Source organism: Apis mellifera, linkage group LG1 (assembly GCF_003254395.2).
Source record: "Apis mellifera strain DH4 linkage group LG1, Amel_HAv3.1, whole genome shotgun sequence".
Taxonomy (NCBI): domain Eukaryota; kingdom Metazoa; phylum Arthropoda; class Insecta; order Hymenoptera; family Apidae; genus Apis; species Apis mellifera.
The window spans coordinates 15,561,950-15,578,343 of NC_037638.1; the positions used below are offsets into that span (position 1 = coordinate 15,561,950).

At 40.7% G+C, this 16,394-nt stretch overlaps 1 protein-coding gene across 1 annotated transcript in view; it reads right to left on the bottom strand.

Annotated features, from left to right (window-relative positions):
* LOC724539 (probable serine/threonine-protein kinase irlB) overlaps positions 1 to 16,394 on the bottom strand; it is a 77,186-nt gene that overhangs the window by 27,010 nt on the left and 33,782 nt on the right. The window lies entirely within an intron of this gene.

The window sequence follows — 16,394 nt, forward strand, 5'->3', positions numbered from 1 at the left end:
CTCTCGTCCAAACCCTTGTACACCTGTCCTGTACAACCTTTTTCACGAGCCTCTTCTTCCATCTTTCGTCTTTCGATACTTGCTTCTAACGTTGCTCAATTGAAAACGATTAGAAATTCGTTATTTATTTTACTAGGTCTCGATGTTTCAAGAATTCTTTGCTCAACGTAATTTTTTTTTTGGGAAGAGATTTGGAGAAAAGTAAAAAGTCTATAGGGTGAGAAAATAGTGCATGAGTGGTGAAGATTCTGCAGTGAAATGTTTGAGTAATTATAATGAAAAGATTTAGATATAGAGTAAATTTGGGAAAGACTTGCAAGTGAGACGATTTTAATTATTTTTTGCTAATATGTTTGGTAAAAAGTATCTTTTGAACTACGATTTATTTTACCAAAGAATGATAACGACAAATTATTCTTTCTTAAACATTTGAAAATTAGAACAATGTGTTATAAATATTAACAAAATTATGGACTCAAAACCTAATATAATAGAAATTTCTAGAGACAACAAACACATTTATGAATCGGATTAATTATGAAATCAGAAAATAGCTATCATTTTAATTATCTCCTGGAGACATTGATTGAAAAGAAAGCGGTATACCCGTAATTTTAAAAAAATTGAACCGAGAGACAAAAATAATAATATATATTTTATAGAAATCGGCTATACTTACGTATTAATTATTTAAAAAAAAAAAAGTAACTGTTTACTTAATTAAAATATTTAAATTGCAAATCGACTCGACGCCAATGCGTGGATCCACCTTCCTCCCTATCTGCAAAGAAGCAAGGGTAGAGCCAGCTGAGACGGTCTAGAACGAGAAGGTTCTCCGGTTCCAGCGGCACGTCCGATCAAAGAAGTTCGCCGCCTTCTTTGAATCCATGGACCGCTCGTAACTGTCGTCCCCTCGGCCCGAGAGACCAGTAGCCTAATTGTTCGTAGCGGTGCCGCTGATATACCGGTTATTAGAACCGGCCAAATCGTCTCCCCTTTATCGAACGTACAAACAAAATTAAACTTTCAAATCGACCAAGATCAAACCGAGATGGATCTCGCGTTGCGAGCGTAAATCTCGTGGAATTCGAGAGACAGGCAAGGCTTGAAGCAGGCAGCGTATTCGTCAGTGGCGTGACTAGAGGGCACAAAGCACGATATCGGAGGCGGACGCACGAGAACCGACTTTCCCCTCTTTATACGGAACTCCATCTTGGTCGAGGATCACCTACCTACGTGAGCATTGAGAGAGAGAGAGAGGAAACGAGCGTACACGAATGAGGACGGGGGAGGTGGAGGTCCGAAAGAAGGAGAGCAAACGGCGACCCTCTAGAACGACGATTTACCGTTAAAGGGTTTACAAACAGGCGCCAGGTATTCGCGGACGGATCGGAAGCTCTCCCAACCTTATCCTTACCTTCCATTTCAACCAAAGCCAACGTTCCTCGTTTCCTTTCCCGCTCCTCCGTCCGCGTCGTTTCGCCACGGATTCCCTCCACGGACGGAGGAGAGTCTGTTACACACGCCGCTCCCATATAGATGAAATTTATGTACGAGGCCGACCGATCCTACGCATGCGGCCACATTGAGCGCTGACAATTAATTAAAGAATAATTTCTTGTCTTCGCGATACCCGGAGGAGCGTCGCCAGTTGGCGGCCAATTATGCCTCGGGACGAGAACGGAATACCAAGCAGGCCTGTCCACGGCATCGACGGAGGGAGAGAGAGAGGGAAAGAGGGAGGGAGAGCGATTCCTTCGATGCGTCCGCGCAACGCTACCGCAGACTTCTCTCCTCGAATCCTTTTCTCCTCGCCCGTCTTCCTCTCTTTCGCGACTACTACTGCGCGCCCCACACGCGCACTCGATCGACGTGCATTTCGAACGGAACGGTTTCGCGCGCTCGACGGAATTTTCAACCGAATAATCGAGCGCGGCTCGATTCGGTTTCGAGCAACTAATTCTATACGGGTTGGATCTCCTCATTGCGAGTTCGATCGATTAAATTTATTTAATAAACAGCTTTCTAATATTAAGTTAATATCAATGCAAGTGTATTAATTAATATTTCTCTTCATCTTTTTGAAACTGACGTTTCAGATTGTTGAAAAATATACAAAATCTGCACAAACATAATTTATTCGTGCTTCATGCTTGGATAAAATTTATACGATTTTTCGGATAATCGGTCGAGAAAAACATAATTAATTATTTTTAAATACCATTATTTATTTTAAGTACATATTCATCTTTTATTAGGATAATTCGAATACGCTTCAATTTTGATAAACAAATTCAATCGTCAGACGTGAAAAATCTCCTTGAATTCTCACGCTTGTACGAAATATAAACACTTCGAAGAATCGTTCAAATTCTTCCTTCGATCCAAGCTTATTAATTCGACCATTATTGTATATATATATATACCATGATCCCAATTAAAATTGCCCTCGAAATTACGTTTCCTTTAACGATCCGGATCCGGGATCCGTGTTCAGAAAATTACAAAGCGTGTCATCGTCGACGTAGCGAGCATCTTGCTTCCCGTAACATCGGAACCGAAAACTCGCCGCTCCCCAAAAAAGGGTAGAGCGTCGTTTTTTAAGCGCTAGCCGCTGGACCGGAAGGTCGGCCCTGGACCGAGTGGAGTGGGGGTAAAAAAATTCACGGTTAACGCGTGCATCGAAAGCAGGCCTCCCCTCATTCAGTTTATCCAAATTAATTGGTCGTAAATTAAGGCGGCCGGTCGCGACGAGCGCGGCGAGACGAAGCTGGAAAGAGAGAGCGCGAGGAGGGGCGAGGTGGAGTGGAGAGGGGAGGCCGTGACGACGGAGCGGATCTCGCCGGGATCCGGGCGAGGAGAGAGACGGAGACTCTCCCCTCTCCTCCCTGCCGAGGAGGGACGGGGACACGGCGATCCGGCGTAACGAGCGCGAGACGAGGACGGCCGAGAGAGAAAGGTAGGGTCGAGAAGAAGACGTAGATAGGAGCGTGGAGAGCGGGCCGAGGGGAGTGGGTTTACCTGCGAGCGGAGCGCTGGTAAGGGAGAGGAGAGGAGAAGGAAGGGAGGAGAGAGAGAGAGGATTAAAAAAAAAAGGCAATGCTAGCCGGGGGGACAGTAGCGCATCGACACGCCATTATGTGGCGGCTGGGACTAATTTATACAAGAGAAAGACGAGGATGCCGCGGAAAGTGAATCGTGGCAGTGGCCGGTTTGCGGCGAGGACGAGGACAGATAGGTGGCGCGCGTTGCATCGGACGAGGATGGACAGAGGAGATCCGCGGGCTTACTTACTTAAAGGAGGGTTCCTAATTGGGAGCCAGCCACTGTTTCGACGGGTGTACCGATGCTCGGATTCGTGTCCCGGGGAAAGGGGATCAAAGGGGGGAGGGGAAAGAAAAAGGGACCCGTGGATTCGGGGAAGGAAAGCCTCCTTTCTGCCGCCGGCCCTTACCTCATACCACTTCTCGATATATACTTTGATCGAAATACCTTACCGACCGTGTTTACCTTTTCGGGCGTGTCTTCCACGTAGACGGGTTGAAGGGTTAAATTGCCCGTTTATTGCTTTCTTTTCTCTCTCTCTCTCTCTCTCTCTCTCTCTAGATCTACGAATTTATCACGAGGGTAGAGGGAATTTTTAATCAATTCACCTGATCTCCAATTCGAGTAAAGAAAGAATTCTTCGTATGGAAAATTCGATTCTTTATCGCGAGGAAAGATAAATCGATATTTCTAACCCGCCACGGATTCTCGACGCGTAATTCGCCGCGATTCTCTTCTTTTCTTTTTTAATCTGAACGAAGAAGAAGAAGAAGAAGAAGAAGAAGAGGAATCTTCCCACCGTGGGGGATCACGAGGATCGTTCTAATCGCCTCTATCTGCCCGAAGATCGAACCTTGGCCGGGAAGGCAGTGTAGAGACCCGGGAACGTTTCCCCCTGGTGGAAGTTTCAGTACCTTCGGCACGTACGTCGTTCGAGGGGGAGGAGAGGAGAGAGAGAAGGAATGGAAAGGAAGAAAACGTGTCGGGTATCGATCGTCCGTGGAACGATCGCCATGTCAAGTTCGGCTTTCGATGGAAGCGCGCGCAAGTAAAGTAATCGTTTCTCCCGAAGCTTACACGCGTTTCCCATAAATCGAGGTGATCGGTGGGCAGGTACGCGGATCATGTGCCGTTGCCGGTAATTGCCGGCAAGATGAATCGAGACGAAATCCCGTTTCCGACTTCGTAGGAAATTTACGAAGCCGGCCAGGGGGGAGGGGAGGAGGAGGGAGGAGGAGAGGAGGACGAGCGCGAGCGTTTACGGCGAGAAAGTCGGCCGGCAAGAAAGTCCCGATGCAAACGCCGCGCCACGGCGTTTCAAAAACCGCGCACGTTTCCTCCTAATTAGGTACGAGCCGATGGTTGTTCTTACGCGCGCGAGAAACGATAGAACGAGAAACCGAGCGGCTCGGATTTCGCGGCTAATTTCCGCCCTCCCCGTTTCTATTATTGGAATATTATTTGGTGAAATTTGGTGCAGCGTTGTTCTGCCGATTTATCTGATTTTTTTCTAAGGGGGGATGATAGGTTTACAATTGAAATTGTGAATTCTTGGCAGAAATGTTTGTTACAGTTTTTGTACATGGGAAGAGAGATCCGGTAGAGGATCAATGTGGAAGAGAATTTTGTATTTATTACTTGATGATCTTTATTTCTTAATTTGGATTAGAGTGTAAGAAACATTTATTTCAATGTTATTTATTAAATAATTATCTGCTGGATTTAATTATTACGATTTACATTTTCATTTACCTTTGAATATTGTGTTTTTTAATTGTCAGATATAAAAATAAATTTCGCCATCGAAATAAATAATAAGGAATATTATTGGACGTAAAAGGGAAGAATGCTACATAAATCTCTAATTAGTATAATTTTTAATTATTAATGTTAATTATACGATGTGCCAACTTTATTCAGATTACAAGATAATATTGACAGGTATATTATCATTGTGATATATATTGTAAAAAATTTTATAAATTTGCAATTTTTCGTAACTCAAATAAAAGAAATGCTAATATAAGATATTTACAACGAATGTAAACATTTTAATTTTCGTGTTACGTTACAGAAAGAAAAAAAAGTAGTAATAATAATGCCACAAAATTATGCTAATTTCCCCCTCCCCCCCAGTTTGAGATACGATTTATTTTTTTTAATAACGGATTTTATAGGTCTCCCGATGATTAATATTCACCACTGTCCCAAACTTGTAATCTCGGCTTGAACGAGGAGGCAATAAAAAAGCGAAAACGGTCGTTAAATTAGGGAAGAAAACAGGAGGAACATCTAGTTTCTTTCACCGATATCTGATGAAACGAGAAAGAACTGGATTTCTAAGTGGATTCGAATCTACTATCGACCATCTTAAATTTTCCAACCGACAATTTAAACATTGCTTCTCGTAATATTTCCATAAGAAGGAGCAACTCTTGTATCCCCCTCCCTCCCCGTTTGTGGGAACCGCCTATATATTCCCATCCTCCAATCAAGATCATCGATATCGATAACGCAACGCGATGTTTGTTTTTATCGTACATCGAAGTATTGCTATGCGTAAGTGTCGACCTTTCACGATTCGTATCCTTTGAGACGATGAAATTCCTCCAAATTTCTGCGCGACAACTAAATTCTTCGCGAGAAACGGCGTTCCATATATATAAAAACTTTTATCACACAGAATCGCGTTCAAACTCTCCTCCTATTACGCGTTATTCCTCGAAAGGAAATCTTCTCCTCTCCCTGAAATTTACTCGCGAAGTTGATAAAAGTATCGCAATTTTCTGACCGATCACGATAGAAGGAACGTTCTCTCCTCCTTTTTTAAAAATTTATAAATTACCGTTGCGAGGGGGGATCACGTTTTGGGGAGGAGGCAACCGGGCGAAAAAGAAACGAGCAACGTGGTTCGTGTCGGCGTAACGGCTGACAATTTGTCACGATTCCGGTTATTCTCTCCACCGGAGACTTCCCTCGACTCCATCCCAGAATCAGACACTTATCTGTTTCCGTTCGGCCGATAATGGGATTACCTCTAACGCTGATTCCCGTGAAATTTTTCGGACAAGCGGACGTTTTTATTTGTTATAATTTATTAGCATTGAAATGTTAGATCATCTAAACGCGTTTCAACGCGTTTAATGGCCTAGGTTTACGATGAAAGACAAATTGACTGTGACTTTCTCTCGAAAAAAGAACAAAATGAAATTTGTTTTCCTCGTTCTTTTTTTCGATTCTGTCTATCGAGAGTAGAAGGATTTTGGTAATACTTTTAATTCACATTTTGTGGCGTATAGTTTGTGTAAAAAAATATGTGAAATTCCATTATTAATTGTAAAGTATTAATAATTAATTATTGATCCCAAGAATATTGAAATTCATTTTATTTCGTTGTGAAAAATATAGTAAGATATAATAAAGATATTAGTAGAATCGAATTTGAATGTTTCCAATCCTTGGATTTTTAAGCTCAAAATAAACTTTCCATATTAAGAATTATTAAAAAGAGAAAAAAAAGAATTAAAAAGAATATTCGATTTCGATCACTATATAAGAACGAGAGAGAAATTACTAGATATCAAATATCACATTCTTAAGCGAGAAGCACAAATTCCTCCATTTCGATCCGCACAACAAGAATTCTCCTCCTCTTATTGGCCGAAAATTACTTCTGAGAATCGAGCGAGAGAGAAGCGCTTATCGCGAGTTAAGAAAACGGTTAAGATTGCCGCGGCGAAAAATTATAAATTCAGCGCGGATGGTTGGGCGACGGTTGGAAAAACGGGCGCATTCGCGTGGCCCATGGGATCGGCAATAATTTGTCAGATACGCCACCGAGCGGCCGGCCATTCAATTATCGTCGGCAACGGGATCGCCTCCTCCCCCCCGGCCGTTCTTTTTGCGCACCCGGTGCCCGGCGCAAGACGATCGTCCGCGGCGGAATGCTAGTTTAAATAGGTGTTTCACTCCGCGAACTACTCCCGGCATTCGAGAGGCAATTAGCCGGCCGGGGACCTCGCGCACCTTCGCACAAATTGAACCGACGTCCCGGCTTTTACAGCGCCATCCTCTTCTTTTCTGCGATGATACGGGAATTCTCCGCGCCGAAAATTATTCGTAACGATGCCAAAGGGGGATAGTTATATTAATCGTGCGGATTGAAAAGAATCGAAGAGAGAAAGTGAGAGAGAATCAATCGCAAGAAATCTAAACGATCGATCGAATTTCGTACAATGTTTTCTTATTCTTATACGCGATATTAATAGCACGTGTAATTCTTTCAAGTAAGCAATTTAAATTCTTTTGGATACCGGCTCGATTTCGATACTTTTTAACACGGCTACTTCTTTCGAATACACCATGAATTTTCAAATATATATATATATATATATACATAAGTGTATAATACGAGATTATTTGAGAAAGATTGGTATCGCCGCTAATTATTATTAATGAACACTTGGCATATTTTCAACTACCGCTTAAGATTAAAATTACCATACAAATTTTCTCCATTTCAAGGTTAAGGAATCAATATACGATATTATTGACATTAGCATAAATTGTGACCTCGCTATAAGTTATTGACACCGATTGAACACCAAAGTGACTGAGCAGGCCCATTTACGATACAATACAATTATATGTTGAGACGCGGTATTGATTTCAATCTCCAAAATAAACAAACACGCACCTCACGGTGTGTAGAAGCGGATTCGAACTCGGTCGATAATGAAGGCCTCCTTTCCACGATATCATATTCGTAAAAAAATTCGGAATTAATTTTTTTCCTCGAATCGTTCATCCTTTTTTATTATCGCCATGGATCGATATCCACTGGAGAGGCATCAATGCCCGTTTACCAGCAGCCGGGTCGAGTATCGTCCGTGAAACGCTCACTCCGTCCGAGGGGGGGGGGGGGGGGGACAAAAGAGAAAAATTGGAAATTGAACGGGTGTAAGGAACTTCCTCCTCGATGTGGTCATTAAGGGACGGCGGAAATTGGTGTCGCTTAATGTTTGCCGAGGTGTACCTCGAAAGGTACTCGACGCTGGAATTTTACCGGGAAGTTATTATTGCCTGTTCGAGAGAGAGGAGTGCACGGTGAAATTAAACGGCTAAATGAACAGCGCGAAGAATTCTTTTATAATTTACGGTGGAAAAATTTATTATGCTTATTTAAGAAATCGACGCCACCTGTTTCCAACGACTTCGTAATTATTATGCTATTCGTTATGTTATCTCGAGTAAAGTATTTTTATAACATAATTTCATCGAAGATTTTTTCGCGCCTTAATGAATCAAGAATTTTTGTTGAAAATATAAATTTTTAAATTTAATTTCCGATATTATATTTTTTCTTTTATTAATACGTCACGTACTCAGACAGTAAATATTCTTCGATGACGAATAACATAATCATCATATTCAATCAAGATTTGCCACGGTATTAATATTCCTGCAAAAAATTACCATAATCGAGAGATATATACTGCTCCGATTAATCGAAAATTCTAATTATTTCAAACACGAGTGATAATTTAACTCGATACGATATAATTACGATATTTTGACGTAAAATATCTCGATCAATTTCCACACCCGATCCCAGACTCGACAAGACAAATCGCTACGCCGTTCGCTCAAACACAAAAAGCCGATCCCATTTGTAAAGCGTGAAACGCGATCATGCGTTTCCCGGTTCGCGTTAAATACAGCGCGACAAAACGGCGCTGCTGTCGCGGAATTCCCTTCTAACGAGATAGCGGCGGTGTTCGCCTCGAAGAATCCGAGGCGTATGCACACACAGAGAGGGAGAGAGAGATTGGCTGGCTTCGTTTTCGAAGGGAACGTGACGAAGGTTAATATCGTTCCCTCACAGCGACCGGTTTCGTAAATAGAACGTAACGGGCGGCCGGTATCGTCGCGGTTCGTCTCGCCTCGAGAAAAACAGCGGATCGACACTGGCTTACGTTATGAAATTGTATTAATTGGCCGAGCCGTGTTTGAAGTTTCTTAATCGCGGTGCGCGGCGGCCGGATTCCACGGATATCGGGCATTTTTCGGATGCGATTATATGCGTGTACACGGCAATACGTCCGCCCTCCATCTGCTAAATTGGGTCCCGATCGGTTATGTAATTGCCGCTTTTATCTTGTAAGTAAGGGTTTTTAATTGCGACACGGTTCAATCGGTTTTGATTATATTTGTCGAGTTTGATAAAACGGTGACCGGAGAATTCGAATACGGTTCAAATTCGATCGAGAATTATATACGAGAAACTTCGATCATCCATATTGGAATCCATATTGACGGAAAATTTTGGAAATTATTGAATTCTATCTTATTATGTCAATTGAATTTGAAAAATCTATTTAAAAGAAAGGTAATGAGTTAGATTAAAAGAAATTTAAATTTGAATATACGTGATTATTGAATCATACTGAAATGCAGAAGCTCGTTATTTAATTCGGTATTCAAAATCTCGGGGGAATGTTGACGAAGAATTTCAAAAATCATAAGAGATAAGAGAGATTTTTGGTATAATTAGGGTTCCAGAGATTAGAATACGTGACAAAGAAATTTCGTGCAACGGGAGCTGTGGAAAAAAATTCTCTCTGGAATCCGACGACCTCGTTAAACCTTCGTAGATCGAATCGGAATTATCATCTGCGGCGAGAAAAAAATGTTCAGCACGCTTGCGCCGGGAGGATCAACGGATTGAATAACGCGTGGCTCGTTAACTCCGTGTATCTCCGGTGTCACCGCGGATGAACATTAACGAAGGAAAGTGTCGTGATTAAAATGCCTTCAACCGCGACGGGACCAACCGCTCTTACCAGCCTAACCAACGATCCAATAATCGTAACAGCGTCTTTGCGCGAAGAAAAAGAAATAAATTCGACAAATTTAAATATTCCTTCTCAACTTTCACTTCGAATCGTTCTTCGACTTTACAATTTCTATTCGTACACGTTTCTCTGGATGTCTTTGAATATCGTCGTTAAAATCTGGACGAAACTTTGTATAATCGATTCGAAAAATTCCACGACTCTTTCATTTCTTTCTTCTTAAATAATCTAACAATAATTCAATGAAATATTTCTTCTGACAAACTTAATTCACGCAATTTGCCTTTATCTGGACGAAACTTTGTATAATCGATTCGAAAAATTCCACGACTCTTTCATTTCTTACGTTAAATAATCTAACGACAATTCAATGAAATATTTCTTCTGACAAACTTAATTCACGCAATTTGCCTTTATGAAATTATAAGCAACCGTATTAAACGTACGATTTTGTATCAAAGATGTAAAATAAGAAGCAAGGGAGAGCCAAAAAAAAAAAAAATGTTCCTGGAAAGAGTGGTGCTTATCAGAGGAGAGGAAAAAGTTGAAAAAGAAAGAATCGCCGATTCGGACGGCGAAATTCGAGATTTCGGGAATATTCGATGGGCCGATCACGTTCCGTGGACAGAGAGAGGTATACGGCACGAAATCTTGCAAAAACGTCACCAGAATCCTGGGGCAATTAGTCGATATTTTAATGCGCAAAAAGCCGGGCCCTCGTTAGATTCCCTCGGCGGGAAGAAGAGAGGGAGGGGGGGCCCCGAGTGTATCCGCCACTTGCCAAAGGGCCATTGATAAAAACGGTTACTCGACCGGTGCGGCACCTTGTTAGCGCAAGGATTCTCGGGTTGACAGCTCGCAGCAAAAATAACACGGACGTTAACCCGATTCGCGGATCCGGACCCGCTTCGAGGATCGAAAAGTTGGCGGGTTCGGATCGAACCGGCTCGATCCTCCGCTCGATTCGCTCGTAGCGTGTATCGACTTTCAATCAGAAAATGGGCAAAATTTTAACGATCCAGGGAATAATGTTTACTTTTAACGAAATAACTCTGAATAAATTTATTACTGGGAGCACGTTTCGTGGCAGAGTTTAATTAATTGTAAATAATTTTTCATTTGAAATGATTAAAAAAAATCAGTTGAATACTTCCAAAAATAATTTATATATGTTTATAAATAATTTTATTTATTTTTCAATTAAATTCTGGAATTACTTAAATGATACTTATGTAAATAAAAATTTAATTTACGATGTTAATTTCATTTATTATTTATTATATAAATTTGTTACAAATTATTCCAAATACTTTAATGAAATTGACTATTTATTTCTACTTGTTACTATAGTTTATCAATCCTTGTATAATCTTTAGTTAATGGAAATAATTTTATTCTTCAACTTCCGGGTTGAAATTTTACTCATCATCGGATCAAGGTTACAAGGTTATATCACAACTGTGATGTAGCCAATAAACGTTTATCCGAGCATTTTAACTAAATTTTTTCGATCCGTCCTTCAACTTCAACTTCGCCTCCTTTTCCCGCCGGTTCTCCTCATTTCCGTTAATTTGTTCGCCTCGATGTCTCGTAAATCTTCATCCTTAATTCACCGCGTGTAATTCAGTGTTCACACACACACTCGGCTATTCCCAATTTATTTGACTGTTTATGACCGGCCTATGAATATTCAATACCCCCGCGGACCTTCCTGATTTTTACGATCTTTAAATACTCTTTCGTATAAATTGAATCAACGCCCCGAAAGAAGTCGAGATCGTATCGGCCGCCGCCGTTGCCGCCGCATTTTTCGGCGCTCGGGGCCGCCGAATATCCGTAAGAATTTATGACAACTAACTGAACGAACGCTGGCCCTACTCTCTCTCCGCGTACGCTCTCCTTACGAGAGACTCTATGTCGTGCCCAAGTGTCGTGGGCAGAATGAAACGAATCATCGATTTTAAATTTAACTATCTCAAAGGCAAAAAATTTTGATTCATCTTGTTATTAGGTAGCGGTTGAGTCAATAGAGAGAAATAATTCAAAACGATCGTAAAATTGTATATAAAACGTGTGTTTATTCGTCTTCTTCGTATTGGGCATAATAAATAAGAAGGTAGATTAATTTTTATATTTCTTCCGATTTGTGAAATTTCGTGTTTCATCACGTTTTAATAATTTCATCGCGATACAATTTTGATATTAAATCGCTTCCAATTTATGGATGTAGTCGATAAAATTTATTACGCGTGATTCTTTGAGAGCAGTAAACGAAATATTATGCTTCTATAAATTTAAAAATATTGCTTTTAATTTTCGAACAAGTCGATTCTACAGGTTAGAAATTTTAAACTACATTTAATCTAACGTATCTTTGCTTAATAAAATATTTAAGAACGATTAAAATTTCGAACAGTTTTCTTTTCACCACGCTCTCTCAGAATCACGATTAAGACAATAATCGTACGATTTCTTCTTCCTCGACATAGCCACGTTCTTTCGATAAGTTATTGAGCAAGCAGGGCGTTAACCTGAATCCAAGAATCTACGTTTCAACGGGGAACATTTGTATACAAAATGCACGGGAGCTCGGCGTCCAGCCATAATCGGTGGCCATAACTGTTTTAACGATATTAAACGTACTTTATCTCCTTTATGCCGCATTACCCTCAAGAGTGCTCTCGATCCAACCAACCCGTTTTTCTCGCTTTCTACGCTTTATAAAATACCTCGAACCTTAACCAGTTCGATCATTCATTTTCCATCATTCTCCATCATTTTCTTTACTCCTGTTTTTTTTTTCAAAAATCTCGAAAATTTTCTTTCTGGAGAAAGGAATCCATGATTGGAGAATTAGAGAAAGTATAAAGATCGAATTGAACGAATCCTTTATATCGAATTATTTCGCACGAAAATTTATTTTAAATCTATTTTTATACCCGATATTTGTGTAGCAGTCATTTAATAAAGTGAATATAAAAGAATAACAAAGCGAGTTATTTCACAAATTATTTAAGTGGTCCATTTCACTCACAAAGTCCATCTCTCCCTACGCCTATTGTTTTCTTTTATTTCCGCCCACGTTCCGTCGATTTTTCGCAATCGGCACGTAATAGTTGATTGGTCTTAACGAGCATGACGGTATTAAATTCACGTTACAGGGAACACGAGCTATCGGCGCGAATCGAGTTGTCGATGGTGAACTACATGCGTCCGTTGCAGTCCAATTAGATATGCGAGCCACCGTTTCCACGCCGATTAATTGCACGGTACGGTTTTGCCCAAGCTGAGAATATCAAGAAGTGAATTAAGTCGTGTGCCGATAACAGCCCTCGATCTCGGATTTACCTCTGCGCTCTATCTTCGTGCCGCTATATACCCGATAATCTACCCACCAGTTTTACGCGGGAGAGAGAGATCAACAACGTTCTGATCGCATTTCGATAATTTATATAAGTAACAAGAGTTGCTCGAGTTTTCTCGGATTCTGAAAGATCGAGCAAATTACCGATCGTTCATCCGCTTGATAATTCGCACAACACAACGGTGAAATATTTATAGATTCGTATCTGGAGTAATTTATTTAATTTTATAAACTAACCTATAAAATGTAACTGATAATGATTAAATAGACGGATTACTTTGTCGAAAAGAGTATCAGAATACTACAATAAGATAGAGATAAAATTTCAAATCGCGAGAAATTATTAATCGTGTTGTAAAAAAAGAAGAAAGAAAGAAAGAAAATTGTAAAATTACATACTTTGAGATTTGATTTCTACCGATTCGAGTCGGATAAATTTCTAAAACTCTCCGGCAGCCGTGGCTATCAGGTTAGAATCGGAAAGTAGTAATGAAAGGTAGTAAATCTGATCCACACACAGATGCGAGATGAGAGGTGGAAGTTGTAAGACGGGTAGCAGTAGTGTCACAGAAGGAACGTAAGAGAATCGACGCGATCCGCGTCGAACGACGTGCACGATTCACACTTTCATCCCGTTGTGGATATTCCAGTTTCACGGTATATCGAATCCGGTCCGCGGCATACGCACACTGAATATATACACAGAGAGTGTAAACAGAGAGAGGTCGTTAAGGAAGTTCCTACTAGCCGGACGACTTCCCCTTTGGCCGGGCCGAAAGCTCTAATTATTTCTTGCCTCGCGCCGCGATCACTTCCGCGCACAGGTGTAACCGTTTACGGGAAGAACGGTCGATCGCAGCGCTTAATTGGAATCCGATAAGCGTATGCCGAGAGGTTTCAAGAGAACCGTCCCCTCCACCAACGGACATCTAAATAGTCCTACTTTTACTCGCGCCCCGGAACAACCTCCAAGATTTCCTTTCTTATTGCGTTCCGAGGGAACAGTTTCCAACGGGAAACACGTTCTTGGAACACTGGTAATTAGCCATTATTGGAATTGTCTCGAATATTCGTTCTATTCTAGGGACATTGGGAGCATAGGGAAATTTTTCTAATTTCAAAATTATCTATCTTTCGTATACGAAAATTTCTTTCGATGTAATTTTCAATGTTAGTTTATAATATTAAAGGAACAATTCGAATTTTCATTTATAATCTTAATTTTTAATCGCTTATTATTAAGTGTATCCTATTGGCTGGTCCGGAATTTTTAATCACTGATTACTAAGTGCATCCTATTGGCTGTCCGGAAAGTAATTTTATTTTCTCACGCGAGTGTCGCTACTTGAGTGTTTATGCGGCCAACTTCATTCTAAACCGTGTTATACGTATACTTCGAGAGTTGGCATTTATAAGAAAAATTCTTTAGATTCTGTGCGATTGTGTTTTTTTCGTGTATGATAACAAAGATGCAGGATCGAAAAGAGCATTTTCGACATATTTTACTTTTTTATTAAAAGGTAAGAATGCTTACCTGACGAGAAAAAAGTTGTGCGAAGTCTACGGAGAAGATCTATTAACAGTCAAAAAACTGGTTTTCAAAATTTTGTTCCTTTCGACATTAAAGATGGGCCACGTTTTGAAAGATTGAAGCTGATGAAGACAAAATAAAAGCACTGATTGAAGCAAACTGGAGAAATTGCTACCGGATTGAATTCACCTATTCATTTCACACGAAAGATACAACGATTATGAGATACGATTATAGAAAGGAATGGAAATTAAGATCTATCCCTTTGTTCATTTATTATTACGTTGAGTGAAGCGATCGAAACGTGGTGGAATTAAACGTAAGAATTTCTACGCGAGAGAAATGAGGCAACCGCAAACTACTTTCATCGCTTGTGTACGATCGCGGGACGAGCGATGGCATCGTCGTCGCCACGACGACGTCGTCGTCGTCGTCGTCGTCGTCGTCGTCATTCCGGTAGACGCGATGACAATCTCGTAGGGCCGGCTAGGTGTGGTCCTACGTTCGAGGCAGCGGGTTTCCAGGAACGCGAGCCATTAGACCTTCTGGCTGGTGTTATAAATTGTACATCGTTTAATTAGGCTCTCTTCCCGCCCGTGTTCGGGCGGCTCAGTTATTTACCATTTACTCCCAGCCTACCCCTGAGCCGGTGCTATCTCTGCCGAGGCTACTGTGCATCAAATTGGATTGGGATTGGGTCCTGGAGACGGCCGCTCTAGGAGAGACGGTCACGCCGACGATCGACCCGGGGAGCAAAGGTTATGGACATTGTTGTCCGGACCTGAGGCCGGCACGCGGAATTCACGAAGGTTAAAATTAAGTTGATTCCTCTATGTCACTAATTTTTATCTTTTAATTATTAACGAGTAAATTCTCCTCTCGACTAGGTGAAATTTTCTCAAAGATTTCTTTGGAATAAGAAGTTTGGAATAAAAGAATTTTATTATAATTTTTTAATAAATAATTCTACGCAATGTATGCATAATAAGTGATGTAAGATAGATATATAAAAAACAAGCAACAAAACTGTGAAAATATATCTAAATATTCTTTTTTTTAAGAAATAAGGTTATGAATCCTGTTTTGTATCAATCGTAACAAAAAATGATATTTTGTCACGATTTAATATGGAATAAAAACTTTCCAATTAATATTCCTTTCTAATTTGAAAATAGATTTTTCTCAATTTCCTTTTTTAATTTATTATAAGAAGAAGAAGAAAAGAACTCTTATCCTTGGTCCATTTGAAATGTTGAGTGTTTACGGATATTTGTTCCAACAAGTTTAGATTACAACAAGTGAATGTATCGTGACGAGGGGAAGATATTTTCCCCAACCCGTATCAAGATACAAGCTTGTGTACCCGATCCCGGGCCCGGTAATCGGAGGAACAACGTCACTCGCTAATTTCGCATTATCTACGAGCACGTTTGCCACGACTCGCGCCTAATGATCCCAACGGCTGGAATTTCCACTCGAGGACACGAGAGATTGGCCGCGAAAATGAAGAAGTCTGCGATTCGAAGGTGGCTCTGACAAAAATTCCAGCCTTATCTTCATCGATGGGATCGAAATTAGTTAGCCAACGATCGGGCCGCGC